The 8,495-nt window shown below is 42.8% G+C and overlaps 1 pseudogene across 1 annotated transcript; it reads right to left on the bottom strand.

Moving 5' to 3' along the window:
* Positions 1 to 5,516: 5,516 nt before the first annotated feature.
* On the bottom strand, positions 5,517 to 6,014 carry LOC308437459 (large ribosomal subunit protein uL11-like; annotated as a pseudogene). Its single transcript has one exon. The product of its transcript is annotated as a large ribosomal subunit protein uL11-like (transcript).
* Between the last annotated feature and the right edge of the window lie 2,481 nt (positions 6,015 to 8,495).

The following is an 8,495-nucleotide window of genomic DNA, read 5'->3' as shown; positions in this document are numbered from 1 at the left end:
TATTGGATATTTTATTTATTTACATTATAAATGTTATCTCCTTTCCTGGCTGCCCCTCTAGAAACCCCATCCCATCCTTCCTACCCCAGTTTCTTTGAGGATTCTCCTCCCTTCACCCATTCCCACTTCCCCACCTTGGCATTACCCTACACTGGAGTATGGAGTCTTCCCAGGACCAAGGGCCTCTCCTCCCACTGATGTCCGACAAGGTCATCCTTTGTTACATACGGAGCTGGAACCATTGGTCCCTCTGTGTGTATTTTTTGGTTGGTGGTTTAGTTCCTGGGAGCTCTGGGGGGTCTGGTTGGTTGATATTTTTGTTCTTCCTGTGGGGTTAAAAACCCTTTCAGCTCCATCAGTCCTTTTCTAACTCCCAATGGTTGGGTGAGAGCATCTACTTCTGTATTTGTCAGGCTCTGGAAAAGCCTCTTAGTAGACAGCTATATCAGGCTCTGGTCAGCAAGCATTTCTTGGCATCTGCAATAATGTCTGGCTTTCCTTAAGTCTCTGCTCCACACTTTGTCTCTGCATTTCCTCCGTTGATTATTTTGTTTCCCCTTCTAAGAAGGACTGAAGCACCTAAACCCTGGTCTTCCTTCTTCTTGAGCTTCATGTGGTCTATGTAGTGTGTCTTGGGTAATCCAAGCTTTTGGACAAATATCCATTTATCAGTGAGTGCATACCATATGTGTTCTTTTGTGATTGAGTTATGTCATTTAGAATAATATTTTCTAGTTTCAGCCATTTATCTGCAAAATCCATTTCATGAAGTCATTGTTTTTAATAGCTGAGAAATACTCCATTGTGTAAATGTACCACATTTTCTGTATCCATTCTCCTGTTGATGCACATCTGGGTTCTTTCCAGCTCCTGGCTATTATAAATAAAGGTGCTATGAACATGGTGGAGCATATGTCCTTAGTATATGTTGTATCATCTTTTGGGAATATGCCCAGGAGTGGTATATCTGGGTCCTCAGGTAGTACTATGTCCAATTTTCTGATGTTAAGAAATATTAATGAATGTGATTGTTGCTCTCTGTTATTTTTGTTATTAGAGGTGCAATTTTGTTTGTGTGGCTATCTTCTTTTGGGTTTGTCAAAAGATTAGTTTCTTGATTTTTCTAGGGCATAGTTTACCTCCTTGTATTGGTGTTTTTCATCTATTATCCTTTGTAGGGATGGATTTGTGGCCAGATATTGTGTAAATTGGTTTTGTCATGGAGTATCTTGGTTTCTCCATTTATGTTACTTGAGAGTTTTGCTTGGTATAGTAGTAGCCTGGGATTGCATTTGTGTTCTCCTAGGGTCTGTATGACATCTGCCCAGGATAGTCTGGCCTTTAGGGTCTCCTGTGAGAAGTCTGGCATAATTCTGATAGGTCTGCCTTTGTATGTTACTTGTTCTTTTTCTCTTACTGCTTTTAATTTTTTTTTTTTTTTTTTTTTTGTATTTGGTGTCCTGACTATCATGTGACAGGAGAAATTTCTTTTCTGGTCCAGTCTATTTGGAGTTCTGTAGGCTTCTTGTATGTTCATGGACATCTCTTCCTATAGTTTAGGGAAGTTTTTTCCTATAATTTTGTTGAAGATATTACTGGTTTTTGAACTGGGAAATTTTTGCTCTCTTTTATACTTATTATCCTCAGATTAGGTATATTCTGTCCTGGTTTTCCTGCATGTTTTGGGTTAGGAGCAGTTTGCATTTTGTATTTTCTTTGACTGTTGTTTCAATGTTTTCTATGGTATCTTCTGTCCCTGAGATTCTCTTTTCTATCTTTTATATTCTGTTGGTGATGCTTGCATCTACAAATTCTGATCTCTTTCCTAGGTTTTCTATGTCCTGGGTTGTCTCCCTTTGTGATTTCTTTATTGTTTCTATTTTCATTTTTAGATCCTGGGTGGTTTTGTTCAATTCCTTCACCTGTTCAGTTGTGTTTTCTTGTAACTCTTTAAGGGAGTTTTGTGTTTCCTCTTTAAGGGCTTCTTGGCAACTGGTAATCTCTGGTGTTAGTTGTTCTTGCTGTCTCTGACTGAAGCTTGTCCCTCCTGTGGGCCTGTGAGCTTAGGTGTGTCAGTACTCATGTGAGACCAGCTTTCTCTGGGTGGAATTTGGGTCTGGAGGGCTGCGCCATAGGGTTAACTCTGGAGTACAGATGGAGACCAGAAGGATCTCTCTCTCTCTCTCTCTCTCTCTGTGTGTTTCTCTCTCTCTGTGTTTCTCTCTCTTTTTCTCTCTCTCTTTAGATATACTTAATGTGTATGTTTTGACTGCCTGTATATAAATGCACAACATATATCCACGGAGTTCATAAGAGGCTGTCAAATCCCTGTAACTGGACTTACAAAATGGTTGTGAACCACCAACTGGGTACAGAAAACCAAGCCAGGGTTCTTGCAAGAACACTGAATCCTCTTAACTGCTGAGCCATCTTTCCCACTGCTCCCATTCTCTGCTCCTTCATTTACATGAGCTTAAGCTGAGATCCTTATTACACCCATTGTAATTGACTCTACTGAGTACTGTCTCTTACTGACAGTCTTACTATTACTAATAATGAATAATATTGATTTTGAGTTTTTTCTACAAAACTATTTCTTTATTTTATTTTTTTACTGACAAAAGCAATTAGGAAAATAAAGGCAGCTTGAATTGGCTTACGAAATCCATCATGGTGGCTGGAGGGCCAGGAGGCTGGTCATATACTGTTGTGGTCAGTATGTAAAGGAAATGAACACTCGTCCTCATCTGCCTTTCTCCTATTTATTCAGTTAAGGGGCACAGCCTGTAGTCGTTGCTGCTCATATTCAGGATGGGTCTTCATCTTTAGTTAAATCTTTTTGGACATACTCTCATAACTGTCTAAGTTAGGGTTTCCATTTCTGTGAAGAGACACCATGGCCAAGGCAACTCTTATTAATGAAAACATTTAATTTGGGGCTGGCTTACAGGTTCAGAGGTTCAGTCCATTATCATCATGGTAGGAAGCATGACATTGTGCAGGCAGACATGGCGCTGGAGGAGCTGAAAGGTCTGCATTTTGATCCATAGGCATCCAGGAGGAGTTTGAACACCAGGAGACCTTGAAGCCTGCCTACACAGTGACACATTTCCTCCAACAGGGCCACACCTATTCCAAGAAGACCACACTTCCTAATAGTGCCACTTCCTATATGTCAAGCATATTCAAACCACACACACACACACACACACACACACACACACACACACACACACGCACCACACACACCACACACCACACACACACACACACACACACACACACACTACACACACACACACACACACACACACACACACCCCACACACACCACACACCATACACACACACACACACACACACACCACACACACACACACACCACACACACACACACACACACACACACACACCACACACACACACACCACACACACACACACACACACACACACCACACACACACACATACCACACACACACACACACACACACACACACACACACACACATTCCAGGTCCATCTACCTAAGGATGGCAGCACCCCCACATTGGGATGAGACATCCCACATACACCAGTAATTAAGAAAATGCACTACAAGCTAACCCACAGGCCAGACTGTCAGAGATATTTTCTTAAATGAGGTTTCCTCTTCCCAAATAACTCTAGCTTATGTCAAGTTAACATAAAACTAACTAACACAGTAGCCATTCTGACTTTTGAGTATCAAAAGCCATTCAAATGTTTATTTCCACAATAGCTGAAGATGTTGAAAATTTTCACATACTATTGGTCATTGATAGGTCTTTTGAGAACTTCTGGTCTATTCTGTTGGCTCACTTCTGCATTGGCAAGCTTGTTGCTTTATGTTTACATTTTACAACTCTTTATACATTTCAGCTCTGCACTTAGAATGCTCTCTAATTTGAAACTTAATGTTTATCTCTTGTTTTTTATTTAATGCTTTTATCAGATATTTTTAAACATATAAACTTAGTGCTGAGGTGATGACATGAGGGAAAATGCTTGCTGCACAAGGGTGAGGCTTGAGTTTGACCCCAGAACCCACATAAAAGCTTACTGTGGTGGCACACACCTGTAACCTTGGTACTGGGGTGGGGAGGCAGAGACAGAGGACCATGGGGACCTCACTGACCTGCCAGTCTAGTCAAACCAGTGAAATCCAGGATCAGTGAAAACACTGTTGCAAAATATAAGTTGGAGAGAGAGGCAGAGGATGGTCATTCTTGACCTCTGACCTCCCTGTGTACACACATGGGCAAGCACACCTACATGTTTATAAGCATTCCACAATGTATACATATAATCACACACAGAAAGACAAAATTACAGAACATCATTGTAAAACATCTGTAGTGTTTTATAAAAATTCCAAATATTCGCATATATAATAAACAACATATATTTTGAAATCTAATATTTTATGATTTCTGTTATGCAACAAAAACATGTGACATGAAAGATGGGCTGGGTAATGTTGGCTAACACATTCTAAAATGTGTGGTGATGGCCCAGTACAGCCAGTGTTTGGGGACCACCAGTGAGCAAGCTTAGGTGCCAAAGCCAGGGGCTTAGCATAAGGTTAGGAAGAATAGTCTGGTTAAGTCTCACAGGCACAGACGACAGCTAATGCAGGGAGACTGGGGATCAGGAAGTGGATGCCTGGGGCTGGAGCACAGCTGACTGAGCCTCTGGACAAGAGGTCCCTGTGCTAGAATCTTCCCGACTATGCATATCCAGGGGGACCTCCTCACTGGTCGGTTGTAAGACCTTAGGCAGTTACCTGCTGTTGGTTGCATCTTTTAAAGGTGAAAGTGGGAACAATAAAAGCAGTGCCTCCCACCCGGTTGTGGCAAAGATGAAGTGACAGACACAGTGAGTGGCTCAGTAATTTACTCATTGTTAACTGACAGTACTTGTGTGGGATTAACAACTCAGTGCAGGGCAGAGCCAGATACATCATTCCTTGGTATCCTCAGGGAACCGGTTCCAGAACCATGTAGACATCATAATCTGTGGGTGCTTGAGTTTTACTGAATATTTAGCGCTTGTATCTAGTATGTGCCTATTTTTCTGTGTAGCTTGAATCATCTCTAGATTAGTGTGCAATGTGCATACTGTACAGTTAAACTGTATTCCTTAGGGCAGCAGTTCTTAAAGTGTGGGTTGTGATCCCTGTGGGAGCTAAATGGCCTAAAACTTTTGGAAAAGTTGTGGTTTATAACAGTAGCAAAATTACAGTTCTGCAGTAGCAATGAAAATAATTTTATGGTTTGGAATACAACCATACAGTTAAGGAACATACACTTGAGGAACTGTATTAAAGGGTCACAGCATTAGGGTGGTTGAGAACCACTGGCTTAGGGGATAGAGAAAAAAAATACTCTGCATATGTTCAGTATAGATGAAGGGTTAAAATATGATTCATTCTTTCTCAATTTCTCTTTCTTTTTTTATCAGATAATCTTTTATTGAAATATTTTCTTGTTGCTTCTTAACTAGCCGGGCACTCCACTGCACCACTGTTGATGTCATCTATGACGTCATGAGGGTGGCCGTCATCCGCATTGCAGCTCACAGACTGTGCAGTCCCCAGGATCTCCTTGATAGTTCCAGAAAACTCTCTGGCCAAGGACCAGTGTCGCATCTGCCGGGCAATGTTGGCAATGTCATCAAAAGTGATGTTTCCACTGTGTTTGATATTTTTCTGCTTCTTCCTGTCTCTTGGTGGCCCTTTGAGGGCTTTGATGATCAGGGCAGAGGCAGAGGGCACCACTCAGTCTGGGCCTGTCTGTTCTGGACGGTCAGTCTCACTGTAATCCTGAGGCCTTGCCAGTCACTGGTAACCTGGCAATGTCATCACCGACTTTTTTTTTTGGAGACAGACCCAGAGGACCGATCTTAGGGGCCAAGGCGGATGTGGCACCGATCTTATTTCCGGTGCACCTCTAGTACACGACTTTGATCTTGTTGGGGTCGAACTAGGCGGCATGGTGGAGGCTGCTGGTGTCGGATGAACCTGGATTCGGGACTAACTTTTCTCTTTCTTACACACACACACACACACACACACACACACACACACACACACACAGACACACACACACACACACAGACACACACACACACACAGACACACACAGACACACACACACACAGACACACACAGACAGACACACACACACACACACACACACACACAGACACACACAGACACACACACACACACACACACACACACACACACACACACACGCAATGTCCTTTAATCCTGTCCCCACCATTATTCACTCTCATCCCCTTTTGATTACCAATAAGCCTCTTCTACCCACAAACGCCGTACTACTTCCATCCTCTGTTTTGTGCCCCATGGCATTTCAGATGCATTTAATGTTTTCTAGCTACTGTCGCTTGACTCCTGAGTATTGAGCCTGTGGGTAGAGACCACTCATTGTATTTTATTTCAATTAATAATACTATAGAGTTACTGAGATTAATCATAAGTTCATTCTAGCCCCAGTTCTTGTTTATAATTCTCAAACTCTGAGAGAGAGGGCTGTGTTTATAAGATGATCAAACCCCCATTTCTTCTCCTGGACCGCACAGTGGCTTAGAAATGGACAAGATCTCCGCTCATATCCTACAGGAAAAAGGCTATCCTTGGCTGATGACTTTCCTCACACTCTGTATGCAAAATGACCTGCAGGTCCCTTCAAGTTGCCTGTCTGAATCTCTGGGGAGCAGAGGGCTATTCATAGTGTCAGCACTGACTGTGGTGCCTGAAGACATACACATATTTTTAGTATTTCCTCCCTGGGGTCTGGCTGAAAAGGTCATGGTTATTTTCATGCCTAATGTCAACTTCTGGATAGTCAAGGTGAAGAACTCATTTCTGTAAAGACGGCTTCATCTATGTTAGGATGTAGGTTTTCCCTTCTCCTTGAAATGTCATTTTTTTCTAATGGGCTATAAGGAAAGTGCTTTGTAAACCTCAAGGCAGTGAAAGGTGGAGGATGAGGAGCAGAGCCCCAGGCTGAAGAAGAGTGGCCAGGAGCCCAGGACTAAGCCATGAGTGGCAGACACAGGGGTTTTGGTTCTGTTCGTCAAAGCTAAGGGGACTTAGACTGCACACTGGGAAAAAAACTCAGCCTTGAAAGCATCCAAGCAAAGATTGGGAGTGAGTGGAGACCAGGTTCTGTGGACAGACTGCAGGAAATGGGCTGGAAGCTCTTGTATTACTAGGATCAGATGAATCTAGAGGGTTGCGAACTGATCAAGGTGGGTAACAAATGACTATGGCAGTCCCGGAAAGATACACTTCTCTGTTGCTTGGGGCTGATTTTGTGCATCAGATTTTTTTTCTATGTTTTTCTTAATCTCCAGGGTACTAAGTTTTCTCAGTATGACAGCTAAATTAAATAGAACTAAGATACAGTTTTTACCTCCTTTTACACCAAGTTTTAATAGAAACCATTTTTAGATTTGTCTTGCTTAGTCTTTTAAAAAACATTAAAAATGTATATATGTACATGTCTACCTGTATGAATGTAGATGTTGTTCCTTGGGAGATCAGAAGAGGGCCTTGATCCCTTGAAATTGCAGTTACTGTAGGCTCTGATCCACCCAAAGTGAGTGCTGAGAACTGAACTCCAGTCCGCTGAAAGAGCAGTATTTGCTCTCACCACCGAACCAGCTCTCTGTGCTCTGTCTCATTGAATCTTAAGGGTCACATTCCTTCTGTGTGTGAGGAAACTGAGAGGTGTGGTAAAGTAACTGGCCTACACTGTGCAAAAAATGAGTAGGAGCACCTGTACTTAGCGCTGGCTTGCCCAGTGCTCTTTCTGGTAAACTGGGCTGTCTTCTGGTTTGGGGCACTGAGGTAACCTGTGAGAACCAGGTTGCTCAGATAAGCATTAAGTCACAAATGAATACCTCTTCCTGGAGGTACTGGTAAAACATATAAGCAACAAACAACAGCTCAGCAATGTCTGCTGATAGGGACAAGGCAATGCTGTCCGTGTTTGGTACCTAGATGTTTATCACAGCTTTCAAGGGCTATGGGAAATGACCCATCATTTGGTTTTGGATGCAGCCCCAAACCCATTTCTTTTTTTCATTATATTCTCTACTCCTGGATTTGAAATCGGCTAGATACTCAGATTCTGGCCATGCCTCTTGAGTGCTTTGAGGTTTCCTAGCTTAATCTCCATCCTTGAACAAACATGAATCCTTCTGAGGATGCATCCTGAAAACCAGGCCATTGCCCAGCAAGAGCCCACGGGGGACCCAGGTTTAATCATCGGCAGACACAAGCAGCCCCTCCTTCTGCTACGGCCCTGTGTTCTCTCTGACCTGGGAGCTGTCCAATTCCTTCACGATGAAGGGACTGCAGCTTATCTGTGATCAGCAGAGATCCTAGGCAGGGAGTGGCTGCACTCCAAATCCAGCTCACAGCAAGTCTTAATTGGGCTCC

This window comes from Micromys minutus, assembly GCF_963924665.1.
Source record: "Micromys minutus genome assembly, chromosome: 26".
Lineage (NCBI taxonomy): Eukaryota > Metazoa > Chordata > Mammalia > Rodentia > Muridae > Micromys > Micromys minutus.
This window is presented reverse-complemented; position numbering and strand designations above follow the sequence as displayed.